The sequence below is a fragment of the Pseudophryne corroboree genome, chromosome 12, assembly GCF_028390025.1.
Source record: "Pseudophryne corroboree isolate aPseCor3 chromosome 12, aPseCor3.hap2, whole genome shotgun sequence".
Taxonomy (NCBI): Eukaryota; Metazoa; Chordata; class Amphibia; order Anura; family Myobatrachidae; genus Pseudophryne; species Pseudophryne corroboree.
The window spans coordinates 131,110,809-131,131,893 of record NC_086455.1 but is presented as its reverse complement, the minus strand read 5'-3'; the positions used below and the strand labels follow the sequence as shown (position 1 = coordinate 131,131,893).

The 21,085-nt window shown below is 48.3% G+C and overlaps 1 protein-coding gene across 3 annotated transcripts in view; it reads right to left on the bottom strand.

The window, feature by feature from the left end:
* FMN1 (formin 1) overlaps positions 1 to 21,085 on the bottom strand; it is a 517,710-nt gene that overhangs the window by 377,893 nt on the left and 118,732 nt on the right. The window lies entirely within an intron of this gene.

Sequence of the window (21,085 nt, the reverse complement as noted above, 5' to 3'; positions counted from 1 at the left end):
GGCGCTGGCTGTGTGAGCTGTGAGGGCTAAGCCCCGCTCCCGTAATAGCGCGCTTCAGTCCCGCTATTTTTGGTAAAAATCTTTATACTGGCGGGGGTTAGGACAGTGCCCTGGCACCTATGTCCCCTGTTGCCAGTCTTGTATTGAGGTATATATGCTGCCCAGGGCACGCCCCCCAATCCTCTACGCGCCCTGCACCCTGTAGTGCCTCTGTATGTGGGAGCATGGCGCGCAGCGTGCGATCGCTGTGTGGTACCTCAGAAGCCGTCACTGAAGTCATCTTTGCTTCTTCTACTCACCTGTCTTCTGACTTCTGGCTCTGCAAGGGGGGTGACGGCCGGCTCTGGGAATGAGCTCCTAGACGTACCTAGTGATCAAACCCTCAGGAGCTAATGGTGTCCTGTAGCCAAAGAAGCAGAGCCTTGAAACTCACAGAAGTAGGTCTGACTTCTCTCCCCTAAGTCCCACGAAGCAGGGAGACTGTAGCCAGCAGTTCTCCCTGAAAATAAAAAACCTAACAAAGTCTTTTCAGAGAAACTCAGTAGAGCTCCTCAGAGTGCAACCAGTCTCACTGGGCACAGATTCTAAACTTGAGTCTGGAGGAGGGGCATAGAGGGAGGAGCCAGGTCACACCCTTTGAAAGTCTTAAAGTGCCCATGTCTCTTGCGGATCCAGTCTATACCCCATGGTTCTTAATGCGTCCCCAGCATCATCTAGGACGTAAGAGAAAAGGCAATAGCCTTCTTTAAAAACAAAAGTGAACATTGTAAAGATTATATTACTCTTTGTTGTAGCACAGGGTGAGATTTAAACCTTATTCATGGCGGAGTCGGTGGCAGCATACACATCATCCTTAGATGTCTTGTAGGTTAACTGTGCATCTAAAACAGTCATGCATGTAAAACCATATAATATATAAATACACACGCACACAATGTATTCTTTGACTGCATTATGCTTTGAAGACTACTAGAGAACCTGATGCAAAGGCAGAGAAAATCAAGCTAGGAACTGCATTTGAACAAACAGAAATGACTGGATACTTAGGGGTATATGCAATTGCGGTCGAATTCCCGAAATTGTCGAATTTCGGGACTTTTTCGACAAAAAAAAAAAAAATCGCCAATGCAATTCAGTACTTTCCGACAAAAAAACGGACTTTCAAAATTCGACTTTTGACAAATTCGACTTTTTTGCAATGATACACATGCTGCAATTCGACCAAAGTCTATTCAATGGAAGTTTGGAAATTCGACAACAGTGCTTTTAGACAGTAAATTCGTCATTTTCAATCCGACACACTTTGGAGGGTGAAACTAGTAAAAAAAATTTAAAACATGTTTTTTTTGTGGTTTTTTTTCTTGGTAATATCATATCTATTTATATTAGAAGGGATTAGGTACTTGGTTTGTCTTTTTTGGAGGCACAAGTATTATTTATATATTTTTAAAAATAATATATATATTTTTTTTTTGGATGTAATGGTAAAATCCCTGAAAAAAATGGCGTGGGGTCCCCCCTCCAAAGCATAACCAGCCTCGGGCTCTTCGAGCTGGTCCTGGTTCTAAAAATGCGGGGGGAAAATTGACAGGGGTTCCCCCGTATTTTTAAAACCAGCACCGGGCTCTGCGCCTGATGCTGGTGCAAAAAATACGGGGGACAAAAAGAGTAGGGGTCCCCCGTATTTTATACACCAGCATCGGGCTCCACTAGCTGGACAGATAATGCCACAGCCGGGGGTCACTTTTATACAGCGCCCTGCGGCCGTGGCATTAAATATCCAACTAGTCACCCCTGGCCGGGGTACCCTGGGGGAGTGGGGACCCCTTCAATCAAGGGGTCCCCCCCCCCCCAGCCACCCAAGGGCCAGGGGTGAAGCCCGAGGCTGTCCCCCCCCATCCAAGGGCTGCGGATGGGAGGCTGATAGCCTTGTGAAAAATGTCAGAATATTGTTTTTTCCAGTAGTACTACAAGTCCCAGCAAGCCTCCCCCGCAAGCTGGTACTTGGAGAACCACAAGTACCAGCATGCGGGAGAAAAATGGGCCCGCTGGTACCTGTAGTTCTACTGGGAAAAAAATACCCAAATAAAAACAGGAGACAGACACCGTGAAAGTAAAACTTTATTTCATACATCGACACACATACTTACCTATGTTCACACGCCGTCATCGGTCCTCTTCTCCAAGTAGAATCCAGGGGTACCTGAAAAGAAAAGATAAATACACTCACCTCATCCATGGTCCAGAGGTAAATCCACGAACTTGTCAAAAAAACAAACCGGACACCCGTACCACACGGACTGAAAGGGGTCCTATGTTCACACATGGGACCCCTTTCGACGAATGCAGAGAGACCCCCTCGTGACAGCTGTCACTGAAAGGTCTCGTAAGCCAATCAGCGAGCGCAACGTCCTTGCACTCTGCTGATTGGCTCTGTGCGCGTCTGAGCTGACAGCGCATCGCAAAGCCTCTCCATTATATTCAATGGTGGGACCTTTGCGGCTAGCGATGGGGTCACCCGCCGGTCAGCGGCTGACCGCGGGTAACCCCACCGCTGACGGCAAAGTTCCCACCATTGAAAGTAATGGGAGAGGCTTTGCGATGCGCTCTGAGGTCACACGCGCACAGCCAATCAGGTGAGCGCCACGGAAGTAGCGCTTCCTGATTGGCTGAAGGGACCTCAGTGACAGGAGTCACGTGGTGTCCCGGCATTCGGGGAAAGGGGTCTGATATGTAAACATGGGACCCCTTTCAGTCCGCTGGTACGGGTGTTCGTGTTTTTTTTTTTAACAAGTACGTGGATTATCTCCCGGACACTGGATTGAGGTGAGTAATTTTTTTCACGGGTACCTCGGATCGTCGGAGACTGTGGCAGTCGGCGTGTCAACATAGGTAAGTATGTGTGTGTCGGCAGTGTGTAATAAAGTTGTACTTGTCACGGTGTCGGTCTCCTGTTTTTATTTGGGTATTTTTGTTCCAGTAGTACTACAGGTACCAGCGGGCCCGTTTTTCTCCCGCATGCTGGTACTTGTGGTTCTCCAAGTACCAGCTTGCGGGGGAGGCTTGCTGGGACTTGTAGTACTACTGGAAAAAACAATATTCTGACATTTTTCTCAAGGCTATCAGCCTCCCATCCGCAGCCCATTGGATGGGGGGGGGGGGACAGCCTCGGGCTTCACCCCTGGCCCTTGGGTGGCTGGGGGGGGGGACCCCTTGATTGAAGGGGTCCCCACTCCCCCAGGGTACCCCGGCCAGGGGTGACTAGTTGGATATTTAATGCCACGGCCGCAGGGCGCTGTATAAAAGTGACCCCCGGCTGTGGCATTATCTGTCCAGCTAGTGGAGCCCGATGCTGGTGTATAAAATACGGGGGACCCCTACTCTTTTTGTCCCCCGTATTTTTTGCACCAGCATCAGGTGCAGAGCCCGGTGCTGGTTTTAAAAATACGGGGGATCCCCTGTCAATTTTTACCCCGCATTTTTAGAACCAGGACCAGCTCGAAGAGCCCGAGGCTGGTTATGCTTTGGAGGGGGGACCCCACGCCATTTTTTTCCGGGTTTTTCCCGTTTTTCCCCGTTTTTTTAATTTGCGGCAAAATCCGGCAAATCGGCCGTTTTTCGCCCGCGGGACTGTCGAATCCGTTTTTCATTGAATATGGTGAATTCCGGCAGCCACCTGCCGGAATTCACCTGTCGAATTGTGTCGAATTAAAAAACGGCGATAATTTGCCGCGATTCGCCGTGAATTGCATATACCCCTTAGACCTTACAAATTCCCAGTTGGGAATTTTAGCTCGGCTAAAGCTGTAAAGTCACCATGATGCTGTAACTCATTCAGATCAGCTATGTGTGGGCACTTAGGGTTGTGCTTGGCAGAATTACCTCATTGCAGCCAGGGTTCAGTGACTCAGAAAATCAGATCTGACAGAGAAACCTGCACACAAGGAAGTCTTAACGCCCACATGTGCCTCTTATGTAATGTTGTAGACATGGTGACTGTGGGCAACAGGGTAAAAAGAATAGTGAAACATCAAAAAAAAAAAAAAAATTAATAATAATAATAATAATAATCTGCCATACTACTGCAAAGTATCTACCAGGAGTGGTTAAAAAAAAATATTGAGCCTGGATATAGAAGAGAGTGCATACTGTTTTCTGATCTTTCTGAATGGAAAAAAGAAAAGGCGATTTATGATAAAACTTACCATTGTTAAATCTTTCTGTACGGTACATTGGTTCCACAGGGAAAACATCGGGATGTAGAGATGGATCTTGATCCAGGCACCAACAGGCTAAAGCTTTAGACTGTCCCAGAATGCACTGGGGCATCCTCTATAAACTCGCCTCCAGGCACTGTGAGCTCAGTTTCGTTAACCAGTCCAATGCAGGAGCAGGTAAAAGAGAAGGCAGATGTTAGTCACATAGAACCACATTCTCACGAAAGGAGAAGGGACTAGCAGCTAATGCCATACAAACCCATAAAAGCTAGGTGCATCAGAGTGGGCGTCCTGTGGAACCAATGTACCTCGCAGAAAGATGTAACATTGGTAAGTATCATAAATCTTGTTTTCTGGAGCGGGGTACATTGGTTTCCACAGGGAAAACATCAAGGATGTCCTAAAGCAGTTCCTCATGGGAGGGGACGCGCCGTAGCGGGTATGAGAACCCGGAGTCCAAAGGAAGCATTCTGGGAGGCGGAAGTATCAAAGGCATAGAACATAAATGAACGTGTTCACGGAGGACCACGTAGCCGCTTTGCATCGGCGGGCCGCCCAAGAAGGTTCAGACAGAGTAGAATGGGCTGTAATAGCAGCAGGAGCTGGAAGACCAGAAAGTGCATATGCTTGTGCAATCACCATTCTAATCCATCAAACCAAAAAGTACAAAAAGAGTATCTGACCTCCTAATAGAGGCAGTCCTCTCCACGTAAATACGGAGAGCCCGTACCACATACAAAGACCGCTCACTGGAGGACAAACCAGAAGATATAAAAGCCGGAACCACAATCTCTTGGTTAAGATGGAAAGATGACACCACCTTAGGTAGATAACCAGGGGGAGTTCTAAGAACTGCTCGGTCACTATGAAAAGTCAGAAAGGGTGGACGACAGGGCAAAGCGCTTAAGTCCGACACCCTCCTGGCAGAGGCAATAGCCAGTAGGATCAGGATCCTCACCGTGAGCCATTTAAGGTCCACTGAAGTAAGAAGGACCATTAAGGTCCACTGAAGTAAGAAATCCATACCCTATAATAAATCCACGCAGATGGTGGTTTGCGGGCCTTCAGCATAGTTGGGATAACTGTCTTGGAGAATCCTTTGGCCCTCAGGAGTGAAGCTTCAAGAGCCACGCCATCAAAACCAGTCTGGCCAGGTCCGGGTAGACACAAGGGCCCTGAACGAGGTGGTCTTGGTGTTGAGGAAGTAGAAGAGGACGCCCTATCGAAAGACCCTGTAGGTCTGGGAACCAATGCAGTCTTGGACACGCTGGAGCGATTAGAAGTAGTATTCCTCCTTCTTGCTTGAGCTTCCGCAGTACCCTGGGCAGGAGTGACACGTGGGGGGGATGCCAGTGCATCCACACGCTGCTTGAGGGTCCCTGGTTCTTGATCTGAAGACCGGAACTTTGTGATTGTGTCGAGATGCCATCAGGTCTACACCTGGTAGGCCCCACTTGTCCACTAGGAGTTGAAAGCCTTCCTGATGAAGAATCCACTCTCTGGCGTGCACGTCCTGATGACTATGGAAATCCGCTTCCCAGTTGAGAACTCACGCAATGAACCCTGCCAATATTGTTGGCAGATGACAATCCACCCAAAAAGGATTTTTGACACTTCCAACATTGCCATGCGGCTTAGAGTTCCACCTTGATGGCTTATACACGCCACTGTGGTGGCGTTGTCTGACCGTACTTGAACAGAACTTGACAAAGCACTGAACACTGCCCGCAATTCCAGAATGTTTATCGGGAGGAGTGATTCCTCCATGGTCCGCCGATCCTGGAAAGAGTGTTGCTCCAACACCGCGCCCCAACCCCTCAGACTGGTGTCCGTAGTCAGCAGGACCCAGTTGGGGATCCAGAAAGGACCGTCCCTGCTCAACTGCTGGTCATGTAGCCACCAGCTCAGCGACAGACGAACCTCCAGAGTCAAGGAGATCATGTGAGACTTGATCCGATGAGGTAGGCCGTCCCACTTGGAAAGGATTAACCTCTGCAGAGGGCGAGAATGAAATTGAGGGTACGCTACCATGTTGAACGCAGACACCATGAGGCCTAGTACTTGCATCGCCGAGTGTATCGACATAGGAAGTATCTGATCTTGTCCTGAAGTTTCAGGACCTTCTCTGGAGACAGAAAACAGCCGTTGACCGTGTGTGTCCAGCAGTGCCCCCAGGTGCACTATGCTCTGAGCAGGGACCAGCGAAAATTTCTTCCAGCTGATGAGCACATCGAGGGAGTTTGCCAGAATCAGCAAGAAAGTCGTCCAGATACGGCAGGATCCTGACTCCCTGGCGACGGAGATGGCCAGTCATCACGGCCATAACCTTGGTGAAGATCTGAGGGGCCGTGGCCAGTCCAAACGGCAGAGCCTGGAACGGATAGTGAAGGTTGCCAATAGCAAACCGCAGATATTGCTGATGCAATATGGCAATCGGTATATGCAGGTAAGCATCTTGCATTTCCAGGGATACCATGTAATCTCCGGTTCCATGGGCAGTACAATTGAACGCAGGATTTTCATACGGAACTTGGACACTCACAAACTTGTTCAGTGATTTGAGGTTGAGTATAGGCCGGATAGACCCATTGGGTTTCGGGACTAGAAACAGGGTCGAGTAGTATCCTCTGCCCCTCTGGGACATAGGTACCGGCACTACCACTCCTGTATCCAGGAGGGAACGCACAAACCAGAGGCAGAGCTTGCGCCTTCAACGGATCCGAATGGATAGCCGTTGTGCAGAACTGGTCTCTTGAAAGACTGCATACCCGTGAGAGACAACTTCTCGCACCCATGCGTCTGAAATGGTCTTCAACTAGACCGAATTAATCGCAGAAGTCGGCCTCCCACCCTGGGGTGCCACAGGGGGAGGCCAGCCCAGTCATGCAGCAGGCTTGTCTTGTTTAGAAACAGGCTGACGGACTGCCCAGGATTGTTTTGCCTTGGTGGTTTTGGGAGCACAAGATTGTCTTGGGAATGAATGACCTTTTGCTTTTCCTTGAAGCCGAAAGGAGCAAAAAAGTGGTACCTTATGCCTTCTGTGTAGAAGGATTAGTATTCGGGAGAAATGCAGTCTTAGCAGCCGCTAAGTCAGTCACAAACTTATTGAGATCTTCCCAAATATGATGTGTCCCTTAAAAGGGAGTACCTCCAAGGTCTTTTTGGAGTCCAGGTCCACCTTCCACGACCTCAACCACAGAATACGGCAAGCCAGGATGGATGTAGTCGATGCCTTGGCCGCTAGCACACCTGCCTCAGAGGATGCCTCCTGAATGTAATAGGCGGCAGTGGTAATGTGAGACAGGTATTGTCTGGCAATGTCCGATATATCCTGAGGCAGCTCCTCCTCTAATGCCTGAACGCATGCTTCATTTCCTTCTGCAGCCCGAGAAGCTGCTATAGTGGGTCTATGTACAGCACCTGTAAGGGAGTAAATAGACTTCAGGCAACCCTCCACATGCTCTGTCCGTTCCTTCAGTGAGGTGACAAGTAGTGACAGGCAGAGTAGATGACGCCACGAGACGGGTGACATGGGAATCCACCGGTGGTTAATTTTCCCACTTGTTACACAACTCAGAAGGGAGAGGATAACGAGCTACCATCTTTTTAGATAGGGAAAATTTCTTTCCTGGCTAAGACCAGGGTTCTTGACGTAGGTCTACTAAATAGTCAGATTGCGGTAATAATATTTTAGTTACCTTCTGACGTTTAAACTTATCAGGTTTCTTAGACAGTAGTGGGATCCACATCATCTATTTGTAAAATTTGCTTAATAGCAACCACTAGGTCAGAGACATAAATCTGAGTTGTAGATTCCTCATCAGAAGCAGCAGTATCAGTGTCCGACGGGTCAGTATACTCCCCATCCACATCAGAAGAATCTTCTGAGAGATTAGTGGATTGTGAGCAGGAAGCGGCCCACTTCGATGACCCCTTGACACCAGTGACGTGGGGTAGGTTTACGTCTAACCAAAGATTGATTCAATTGCTGCAACTGGGTAGACAAATTATCCGCCCAAGTTGGATTTACCATAGGGATAATATGTGGCTGCAATGGCACAGGAGGTCCTATACTGGGGGTAAGGCGTGTCACAAGCTTATTGATGAGAACGCCGCCCAAGGTGGCTCCTGATTTGATACAGGAGCTGCGGACTGACTGGGAGATGTATGGCACATATTACACAGACCATTATACAAAAGCTTCCCCCTCAGGCAAATCCCTGGCGCATACGTTGCATGATATAGGAGAGTCCGTGGATTTCCCGCCCGTTGTGTTAAGCCATTTTAGTCAATGTAACCGCAAAGCGTATGAGTACGATACAGCCAGAGTACACTACCTGCGGAAAAAAAATCGCCTAGTATGCATAAGCGTACACAGCACACAACACCAGCGTCTTAATCTGGTACTATGTGACTGCGGACACAGTACATAACACCAGCAAATAAAACCGGTAGTATGTGACAGAGTACACAATAGAATACACTTGATGGTAAATATTGTGCAGCACTGTATACGAGACCCTGACGCACCTTGTCCCTTAGGGTACAGAATACAATGATAGATATAGCTGTGATACACAATGCGCGGTTCGAGACCAGATGTATATATCAGAATACTCGTACAATATATTCTGGCACAGGTACACTTGTTCTTAACTAACCCTGTCTTAATATTGACATGTAGAATACTTAAGTGTCTGTAAAATCACGGCGCTGATGTACAGGTGGATTTACAGGGGACACCTTGCCCTGCAGTCCCGGAGACCAGTCGCAGCTAATCATAGAAGATGGCTCCCAGCGTCTCAGTCAGGGAGTGAGGGAGAGTGTGAAACAGCTCCAGGGCGGGATCACCAGCAGTAGATGGCGCCCGGAGCTGGGAGAGGGGATACAGGTTAAGCTCCTTCTCCCCTATATTGGTCCTCACCACCTGGTACTATGGAGTCTTAATAAAGTGGATATTAATATATCCGACCTGTACTCCTATGCCCTGGTTTATATAGTGGGGTCCCTGCTCTGTTACAGTGTCCATGCAAGCATCGCAGTCCGTCTCCTTAGAATGCCACTGGAATGCGATTTAATGGCGGGTCCCACCTGGGGGACCCTCTTACATCCTCCTTCTGTAGCAGCCATGCGAACCAGGAGAGCGTCTGCGACTGTGTGCCTAGAGCCGAAGCGTCTCCGCCGCAAGTACCCGGGAACAGAGCCAGCGGGAGTATGCAACGCCGCTTGGGAGGTGACAGACGCAGCACAGAATGTCACCCTGACATGTAAGAGCTGCATCCCTTGAAGTCTTCTAAAAGCTTTTTCAGGGCTGTCCAGTGCAGCCCCCATGTTAAGTGACCCGCTTCTGCAGGCACCAACTAAAAACTGAGCTCACAGTGCCTGGAGGCGGGGTTATAGAGGAGGCCCCAATGCATTCTGGGACACTAAAGCTTTAGCCTGTTGGTACCTGGATCAAGATCGATCTCTACACCCCAATGTTTTCCATGTGGAATCCAATGTACCCCACTGCAGAAATAATAAGAATTTACTTACCGATAATTCTATTTCTCATAGTCCGTAGTGGATGCTGGGGACTCCGTCAGGACCATGGGGATAGCGGCTCCGCAGGAGACAGGGCACAAAAGCAAGCTTTTAGGATCACATGGTGTGTACTGGCTCCTCCCCCTATGACCCTCCTCCAAGCCTCAGTTAGGTACTGTGCCCGGACGAGCGTACACAATAAGGAAGGATCTTGAATCCCGGGTAAGACTCATACCAGCCACACCAATCACACCGTACAACTTGTGATCTGAACCCAGTTAACAGTATGATAACACAGAAGTAGCCTCTAAAAAAAGATGGCTCACAACAATAATAACCCGATTTTTGTAACAATAACTATGTACAAGTATTGCAGACAATCCGCACTTGGGATGGGCGCCCAGCATCCACTACGGACTATGAGAAATAGAATTATCGGTAAGTAAATTCTTATTTTCTCTAACGTCCTAGTGGATGCTGGGGACTCCGTCAGGACCATGGGGATTATACCAAAGCTCCCAAACGGGCGGGAGAGTGCGGATGACTCTGCAGCACCGAATGAGAGAACTCCAAGTCCTCTTTAGCCAGAGTATCAAATTTGTAAAATTTTACAAACGTGTTCTCCCCTGACCACGTAGCTGCTCGGCAAAGTTGTAAAGCCGAGACCCCTCGGGCAGCCGCCCAAGATGAGCCCACCTTCCTTGTGGAGTGGGCTTTAACAGTTTTAGGCTGTGGCAGGCCTGCCACAGAATGTGCAAGTTGGATTGTGCTACAGATCCAACGAGCAATCGTCTGTTTAGACGCAGGAGCACCCATCTTGTTGGGTGCATACAAGATAAACAACGAGTCAGATTTTCTGACTCCAGCTGTCCTTGAAATATATATTTTCAATGCTCTGACAACGTCCAGTAACTTGGAGTCCTCCAAGTCGCTAGTAGCCGCAGGCACCACAATAGGCTGGTTCAAGTGAAAAGCCGAAACCACCTTAGGGAGAAAATGAGGACGTGTCCGCAGTTCTGCCCTGTCCGAATGGAAAATCAGATATGGGCTTTTGTACGATAAAGCCGCCAACTCTGAAACTCTCCTGGCTGAAGCCAGGGCCAGTAGCATGGTTACTTTCCATGTAAGATACTTCAAATCTACCGATTTGAGAGGCTCAAACCAATGAGATTTGAGAAAATCCAAAACTACGTTTAGATCCCACGGTGCCACTGGAGGCACAATTGGGGGCTGTATATGTAGTACACCCTTGACAAAAGTTTGTACTTCAGGCACTGAAGCCAATTCTTTCTGGAAGAAGATTGATAAGGCCGAAATTTGAACTTTAATAGACCCCAATTTTAGGCCCATAGACAATCCTGCCTGCAGGAAATGTAGGAATCGACCCAATTGAAATTCTTCCGTTGGGGCCTTCTTGGCTTCACACCACGCAACATATTTTCTCCAAATGCGGTGATAATGTTGTGCGGTCACTTCCTTCCTAGCTTTAATCAAGGTAGGAATAACTTCCTCTGGAATGCCCTTTTCTTTTAGAATCCGGCGTTCAACCGCCATGCCGTCAAACGCAGTCGCGGTAAGTCTTGGAACATACAAGGTCCCTGCTGAAGCAGATCCCTTCTTAGAGGTAGAGGCCACGGATCTTCCGTGAGCATCTCTTGAAGTTCCGAGTACCAAGTTCTTCTTGGCCAATCCGGAGCCACTAGTATTGTTCTTACTCCCCTTTTCCGTATAATTCTCAGTACCTTTGGTATGAGAGGCAGAGGAGGGAACACATACACTGACTGGTACACCCACGGTGTTACCAGAGCGTCCACAGCTATTGCCTGAGGGTCTCTTGACCTGGCGCAATATCTGTCCAGTTTTTTGTTGAGGCGAGACGCCATCATGTCCACCTTTGGTTTTTCCCAATGGATCACAATCATGTGGAAAACTTCCGGATGAAGTCCCCACTCTCCCGGGTGAAGGTCGTGTCTGCTGAGGAAGTCTGCTTCCCAGTTGTCCACTCCCGGGATGAACACTGCTGACAGTGCTATGACATGATTTTCCGCCCAGCGAAGAATCCTTGCAGCTTCTGTCATTGCTCTTCTGCTTCTCGTGCCGCCTTGTCTGTTTACGTGGGCGACTGCCGTGATGTTGTCCGACTGGATCAACACCGGCTGACCCTGAAGCAGCGGTTTCGCCAAGCTTAGAGCATTGTAGATCGCTCTTAGCTCCAGTATATTTATGTGAAGAGACTTCTCCAGGTTTGACCATACACCCTGGAAGTTTCTTCCCTGTGTGACTGCTCCCCAGCCTCGTAGGCTGGCATCCGTAGTCACCAGGACCCAGTCCTGTATGCCGAACCTGCGGCCCTCTAACAGATGGGCACTCTGCAACCACCACAGGAGAGACAACCTTGTTCTTGGTGACAGTGTTATCCGCTGATGCATGTGCAGATGCGATCCGGACCATTTGTCCAGCAGATCCCACTGAAATATTCGTGCGTGGAATCTGCCGAATGGAATTGCTTCGTAAGAAGCCACCATCTTTCCCAGGACTCTTGTGCATTGATGTACTGACACATTTCCTGGTTTTAGGAGGTTCCTGACAAGTTCGGATAACTCCCTCGCTTTCTCCTCCGGGAGAAACACCTTTTTCTGAACAGTGTCCAGAATCATTCCCAGGAACAGCAGACGTGTTGTCGGTGTCAATTGAGATTTTGGAAGATTCAGAATCCACCCGTGTTGTTGAAGCACTACTTGGGTTAGTGCTACCCCGACTTCCAGCTGTTCTCTGGACCTTGCCCTTATCAGGAGATCGTCCAAGTAAGGGATAATTAATATGCCTTTTCTTCGTAGAAGAACCATCATTTCGGTCATTACCTTGGTAAAGACCCGAGGTGCCGTGGACAAACCAAACGGCAGCGTTTGAAACTGATAATGACCGTCTTGTATCACGAACCTGAGATACCCTTGGTGTGAGGGGTAAATTGGGACATGCAGATAAGCATCTTTTATGTCCAGGGACACCATGAAGTCCCCTTCTTCCAGATTCGCTATCACTGCTCTTAGTGACTCCATCTTGAACTTGAATTTCTGTATGTACAGGTTCAAGGATTTCAGATTTAGAATAGGTCTTACCGAACCGTCCGGCTTCGGTACCACAAATAGTGTGGAATAATACCCCTTTCCCTGTTGTAGGAGGGGTACCTTGATTATCACCTGCTGAGAATACAGCTTGTGAATGGCTTCCAATACCGTCGCCCTTTCTAAGGGAGGCGTTGGTAAAGCAGACTTTAGGAACCGGCGAGGGGGAGACCTTTCGAATTCCAACATGTAACCCTGAGATACTATTTGCAGGATCCACGGGTCCACCTGTGAGCGAGCCCACTGATTGCTGAAAATCTTTAGTCGACCCCCCACCGCTCCTGAGTCCGCTAGTAAAGCCCCAGCGTCATGCTGATGGCTTTGTAGAACCCGGGGCGGGCTTCTGTTCCTGGGCAGGGGCTGCTTGCTGCCCTCTCTTACCCTTTCCTCTGCCTCGGGGCAGATAAGACTGTCCTTTTGCCCGCTTGTTTTTATAGGAGCGAAAGAACTGCGGCTGAAAAGACGGTGTCTTTTTCTGTTGGGAGGGAGTCTGAGGTAAAAAAGTGGATTTGCCGGCAGTTGCCGTGGCCACCAGATCCGATAGACCGACCCCAAATAATTCCTCCCCTTTATATGGCAATACTTCCATATGTCTTTTGGAATCCGCATCACCTGACCACTGTCGCGTCCATAAACTTCTTCTGGCAGATATGGACATCGCATTTACTCTCGATGCCAGAGTGCAAATATCCCTCTGAGCATCTCGCATATAAAGAAACGCATCCTTTAATTGCTCTAAAGTCAATAAAATACTGTCCCTATCCAGGGTATCAATATTTTCAGTCAGGGAATCCAACCACACTACCCCAGCACTGCACATCCAGGCTGAGGCTATTGCTGGTCGGAGTATAACACCAGTATGTGTGTATATACTCTTCAGTGTAGTTTCCAGCCTCCTATCTGCTGGATCCTTGAGGGCGGCCGTATCAGGAGACGGCAACGCCACTTGTTTTGATAAACGTGTGAGCGCTTTATCCACCCTAGGGGGTGTTTCCCAGCGCGCCCTAACCTCTGGTGGGAAAGGGTATAATGCCAATAACTTCTTTGAAATTAGCAGTTATCTATCGGGGTTAACCCACGCTTCATCACACACGTCATTCAATTCCTCTGATTCTGGAAAAGCTACAGGTAGTTTTTTCACCCCCCACATAATACCCCTTTTTGAGGTACCTGCAGTATCAGAGATCTGCAAAGCCTCCTTCATTGCCGTGATCATATAACGTGTGGCCCTATTGGAAAATACGTTTGTTTCTTCACCGTCGACACTAGATTCATCTGTGTCGGTACCTGTGTCGACTGACTGAGGTAAGGGACGTTTTACAGCCCCTGACGGTGTCTGAGACGCCTGAGCAGGTACTAACTGGTTTTCCGGCCGTCTCATTTCGTCAACTGACTTTTGTAATGTACTAACATTATCACTTAATTCCATAATTAAAGCCATCCATTCCGGTGTCGACTCCCTAGGGGGTGACATCACCATTACCGGCAATTGCTCCGCCTCCATACCAACATCGTCCTCATACATGTCGACACACACGTACCGACACACAGCAGACACACAGGGAATGCTCTTATCGAAGACAGGACCCCACTAGCCCTTTGGGGAGACAGAGGGAGAGTTTGCCAGCACACACCAAAAGCGCTATAAAATGTATATAAACAACCCTAAAAGGTGTGGTTTCTGTTATATGCGCTTTAAATATATAAATATCGCCAAAATATGCCCCCCTTCTCTTTGTTACCCTGTTTCTGTAGTGCAGTGCAGGGGAGAGTCCTGGGAGCCTTCCTCACAGCGGAGCTGAGCAGGAAAATGGCGCTGTGTGCTGAGGAGAATAAGCCCCGCCCCCTTTTCGGCTGGCTTTTCTCCCGGGTTTTGAGATATCTGGCCTGGGTTAAATACATACATATAGCCTCAATGGCTATATGTGATGTATTCTTTGCCATAAAAGGTATTAAATATTGCTGCCCAGGGCGCCCCCAGCAGCGCCCTGCACCCTCCGTGACCGTTCAGTGTGAAGTGTGTAGCAACAATGGCGCACAGCTGCAGTGCTGTGCGCTACCTTCATGAAGGCTGAAGAGCCTTCTGCCGCCTGTTTCCGGACCCACGATCTTCAGCATCTGTAAGGGGGATCGGCGGCGCGGCTCCGGGACGAACCCCAGGGTGACCTGTGTTCCGACTCCCTCTGGAGCTATGTCCAGTAGCCTAAGACTCCAATCCATCCTGCACGCAGGTGAGTTGAAAATCTCTCCCCTAAGTCCCTCGATGCAGTGAGCCTGTTGCCAGCAGGACTCACTGAAATTAAAAAACCTAAAAACTTTTTCTAAGCAGCTCTTTAGGAGAGCCACCTAGATTGCACCCTGCTCGGACGGGCACAAAAACCTAACTGAGGCTTGGAGGAGGGTCATAGGGGGAGGAGCCAGTACACACCATGTGATCCTAAAAGCTTGCTTTTGTGCCCTGTCTCCTGCGGAGCCACTATCCCCATGGTCCTGACGGAGTCCCCAGCATCCACTAGGACGTTAGAGAAAAGTGTATGGCCAACAAATACTGTAGTTACTACCGCGATGTTCACAGGCGGTGAACCACTTTCCACGGGATCCGGTCTCTAAGTCGACAGTAACTAGGTCGACAATGTCTAGGTCGACCACTATTGGTCGACAGTAACTAGGTCGACCACTATTGGTCAACAGTAACTAGGTTGACAGGGTCTTTAGGTCGACATGTTCTAGGTCGACAGGTCAAAAGATCAACATGAGTTTTTCACAATTTTTTTCTTTTTTGAACCTTTTCATACTTAACGATCCACGTGGACTACGATTGGAACGGTAATCTGTGCCGAGCGAAGCGGTAGTGGAGCGATGGCACCTTGCCCGAAGCATGGCGAGCGAAGCGAGGGCACGCGGTGCACTAATTGGGGTTCCCGGTCACACTACAAAGAAAACACAAAAATAACATAAAAAACTCATGTCGACCTGTTGACCTAGAACATGTCGACCTAAAGACCCTGTCGACCTAGTTACTGTCGACCAATAGTGGTCGACCTAGTTACTGTCGACCTTCCATACCACACCCCTTTCCACAGTAGGAGACTCTGAAAAGTGGTTAACTTGGCTGGTAAAATAACCAGACAAATGGCGGCGGCCAGCGACGACACAGGAGCTTGCCCATACACACTGGCCAAGTTTGAGCTCAAAGTACTGTAGCTCAAAACGGCAAAAGTGAGCTCAAAATCGGCTAGTGTGTATGCGCCTTTACAGCCAAATATTACATCCTACGCATGACAGATTTATACAGAGCTGGCCATAGGTATAGGCAATCTAGGCCATAGGTTCTCAAACTCGGTCCTCAGGACCCCACACAGTGCATGTTTTGCATGTAACCCAGCAGGTGCACAGGTGTATTAATTACTCACTGACACATTTTAAAAGGTCCACAGGTGGAGCTAATTATTTCACTTGCGATTCTGTAAGGAGACCTGCAAAACATGCACTGTGTGGGGTCCTGAGGACCGAGTTTGAGAACCTGTGATCTAGGCAATTGCCTAGGGCATTTGATATGCCTGGGGCATTAGCAGCTTCTGCTGATTAAAATGATATGCGGCATGCCTATATTCTGTGTGTAGCATTTCATATGCAGAAACAGCCAGAGTATCACACAGTATATAGGCATGCTGCATATCATTTTAATCAGCAGAAGCTGATTGTGCATCCTAGCCACATAACAATGCAAATAAGTTTCATTTTAATAGAAAAAAGGTGCCCAACGTTAGCATTGAGGCAAGATTTATGAGGACACATCTGTATCCAAACAGAGGCAGAGGTCACAGTGTTAGTGGCATGACTGTGTGCATGTGAGTGGGTTGGTTGTGCAGTAGTGTTCGGAATATGTGTAAGGAGCATTGTGTGTGTCATGTAAAAATGCATTAATAATGTGCAACATATGTGTGTCATTATGTATATAAGGGCATTAATAATGTGCGTAAGGGACATTATGTGTAAAAGGGCATTAATAAAGGCTGTCATAATGTGTAAGGTGCATTATGTTTAAAAGGACATTAATAATGTGTCTCATATGTGTAAGGGGTATTACTGTGTGGAATTAGGTGTATAAATGCATTACTAATGTGTGGCATTATATGTATAAGGTGCTCTACTATGTGGCCTTGCGTATAGAAAGGGCACTACTGTGTTGTCTAATGTGAATAAAGAGCATTATGGTGTGGTGTAATGTGAATAAGGAGCAATTCAGTGTGATGTAATGTGAATAAGGGGCTCTACTGTGAGGAGTAACGTTTATAAGGTAAAGTGATACTACTGTGGGATGTAATATGAATTATGGACACTATCGCATGATCAAATGTGAATATAGTTGCAGTACTGTGTGGCGTAATTGGAATTGGGGATACTAGTGTGTGGCAATGCCCCTTGTCAGCAAAAACACACCCCTTTTTGGGCTGTGTGCCAAATGTGCGAACTGTTCCGATTTAAAATATAGGGGGTTCAAACACCAAAATAAGGACCGCTATGGGTGAGGGGTGATGGTGCTGGGAAAGAGGTGCAAGGTCAGAGGCGGAACCAGCAGTGGTGCTAGGGGGCACCAGCCAAAATCTTGCCTAGGGCATCATATTGGTTAGGGCCGGCTCTGGATTTATAGGTAACCAATCAAAGACAAGTCATGCATACAATACTGGCTGGCAAAGCAGTAAGAATGCACGTACTTCTGCAGCCAGCGTCACTAGGCAGTACCACTCAACTGTTAATCTGTGGTTGCTATACATCTTATGAATTTGCATTTTGTTCACTAACATGAGCTTGAACACTGAGCTTGAACTTTTGTACATTTCTAGTAGTTCGCATTTGGGGTGTGGATCGTTGGGTCGATAGTAACTAGGTAGACACCTGAAATAGGTCGGCACAGTCATTAGGTCGATATGAAAAAAGGTCAGCATGGAAAATGGTCGACATGAGGTGTTTGTTGTTTTTTTTTTTACAAAAAATTGATGTCGTTTTCTACGTAAAGTGACTGGGAACCCCAATTAGTGCACAGTGTCCCCTCGCATCCGCTCCGCTCAAGTTACTATTCCCAAACGTAGTCCACATCGATTGCAAAGTATGAAAAAGTTCAAAAAAAGGATTAAAAAATAAAAATAAATTCATGTCGACCAATAGTGGTCGACCTAAAGACTGGATACCATCACACTGATCAACACTAACTTTATTGCCAATCATATTACAACGATTTTGAGATAAGTTACCACTTTCACATCGCAATCCCAGGTCGCACCCGGGAAATGGAAACAGGTCCTTCCCGGCACAGATAGGAAAATAAAAACGGACAATCTCTATAAGAATCTAAGCCTCAGGCTGTGGCACCCTCTACGTGGCTGCTAGGCTGTCTCTCCCTTTTATTGTAACTAGGGACTCCTGTGTACCCACCTTTTCTTGGCCCCTGTGTGAGCCATTTCCCATTCCTTCCCCTGTGAGAGCCATGTACACCCCTTCCCCTGGCCCCTGTGTGAGCCATGCCCCTATTCCCCTGTGCCTCTTTTCCCTTGTGTAAGCCATGTCTCTCAGCAACACCATCTCCTCTCTGCATCTCTCAGCTACATCATCATCTCCCGTCTGCGTCTCTCTGCCACGCAATCTCCCACCACTCCCTCACTCTGTGCCTCTCAGCCTGCACCCCCCCCCCCCTTCACTCTGGGCCTCTCACCCTGCCCCCCCCCCCCCTTCACTCTGGGCCTCTCAGACTGCCCCCCTTCACTCTGGGCCTCTCAGCCTGCCTCTCCCCCACCCCTTCACTCTGGGCCTCTCAGCCTGCCCCCCCCCCCCCCCATCTGGGCCTCTCAGCCTGCCCCCCCCCCCTTCACTCTGTGCCTCTCAGCCTACCCCCCCTTTACTTTGTGCCTCTCAGCCTGCCCTCCACCCTCACCCTTCAGTTTGATCCGCTCAGCCTCTCCCCCAAGTCTATCAGCCTGCATCTCAGCTCTCTCCTCGTTGGCTGACCTTTCCCTGACATGGTCGCATTTCACGTGACCAGTCACAAAGCCCACTGTGCAGCTGCTGGAGAAGAATCTTCCAAAAGCTGCAGCTCACCACCCAGTCCCTCTGGTTCCTTGTTCCCTCCCCTCATTGCTTGCTATGCTGCTGATCAGTGCTGACCAGTCAGCCCAGCGGCACCCCCAACCTTTTGCTGCAGTCATTAGCAGCCGCTGGGGAAATGTAAAAGAAATCCCCCTAACATTGCCTTCCCGCGTGACTGCAAGGAGAGAAGTAGATGCCGCGAAAATATAGGTTCCCATTGGCGGCGACGTTGCTGATCATGGATGGACCAATATTTCGGCCATCGATGAATAACCAAAGTTTTTGTTGTTTTTTTAAACTGTACAAACAAAAATATTTTTTTACAAAAAGAAATCATGTTAGATAAGTTAAAAACATCTATTCGAACCCTAATTCAATCCTAAATACCTGAGTGTATTTTTTTTTTTTTAAATGTTAGCCAGTTAAGGGGTTAAGACAATAAGCATAGGGAAAATGAACAATACAAAAATAGGATTTTAATTACCTACCGGTAAATCCTTTTGTCGTAGTCCGTAGAGGATGCTGGGGTCCCCATTAGTACCATGGGGTACAGACAGGTCCCTTGGGAGCCATGGGCACTTTAAGAGTTTAATAGTGTGGGCTGGCTCCTCCCTCTATGACCCTCCTACCAGACCCAGTCTAGAAACTGTGCCCAAGGAGACGGACATACTTCGAGAGAAGGAAATATACAGTGGTGAGATTCACACCAGCTCACACATAAGGCAAACCAAACTAATCAGCTTGAACAATTCAGTAACAGCTGAACAACAGTACTTACCCAAGTAACAATGCAGTACTTAACCAAGTAACAAGGTAGTACCGAACCAAGTAACCACTGCAGGAGAACGAAGCGCTGGGCGGGCGGGCGCCCAGCATCCTCTACGGACTACGAGAAGGATTTACCGATGGGTAATTAAAATCCTATTTTCTCTTTACGTCCTAGAGGATGCTAGGGTCCATATTAGTACCATGGGGATGTACCAAAGCTCCCAGTACGGGAGGGAGAGTACGGAGGCTCCTGCAGAACTGACTGACCAAACTGAAGGTCCTCAGAGGCCAAAGTATCGAACTTTTAAACTTAGCAAACGTGTTCTACCCTGACCAAGTAGTCGCTAGGCAAAGCTGTAAAGCCGAGACACCCCGGGCAGCCGCCCAGGAAGAACCCACCTTACGAGTAGAGTGGCCCTTAATAGATTTTTGGCACAGCAATCCTGTCGTAGAATAGGCATGCTTGATAGTGAACCTGATCCAGCGAGAAATCGTCTGCTTAGAAGCAGGACACCCAATCTTGTTGGGATCATAAAGGACAAACAGAGTCCGACTTTATGAGACGAGAAGAAGCTCTCTTCACATAAATCTCCAAAGCCCTCACAACATCAAAGGACTTTGAGGTAATTGAGGAGTCAGTAGCCACAGGCACCACAATAGGTTGGTTGATATGAAAAGCCGACATACCTTTGAAAGAAACTGCTGACGTGTCCTGAGCTCAGCACTATCTTCATGGAAAATCAAGTAGTTACTCTAGCAGGACAAAGCCCCCAATTCAGAGACACGTCTAGCAGATGCTAACGCCAACAGTGTGACCGCGTTCCAAGTGAGAAACTTGACCTCAACGTCCTGTAGAGGCTCAAACCAATTCGATTGCAGGAACTGCAACACCACATTAAGATCCCAAGGTGCCGTAGGAGGCACAAAGGGAGGCTGGATGTGCTGGACCCCTTTCAAGAAAGTCTGAACCTCAGGGAGGGAAGCCAATTGATTCTGGAAGAAAAATGGACAAGGCAGAAATCTGGACTTTTATGGAGCCCAAACATAGGCACACATCCACACCTGCTTGCAGGAAGAAGAGAAAGCACCCAAGTTGAAACTCCACCATAGGAAGCTTCTTTGATTCACACCAAGACACATACTTTTTCCAAATGCAATGGTAATGTTTAGACGTTACTCTTTTCCTAGCCTGTATCAGGGTAGGAATAACCCGGTTCAGAATGCCTTTCCGAGTTAAGATCTGGCGTTCAACCTCCATGCTGTCAAACGTTAGCCGTGGTAAGTCTTGATAAGCGAACAGCCCCTGTTGCAGAAGGTCCTCTCGAAGAGGACTTTGATTTTCCAGTAGTCACTCCAGAAGATCCGCGT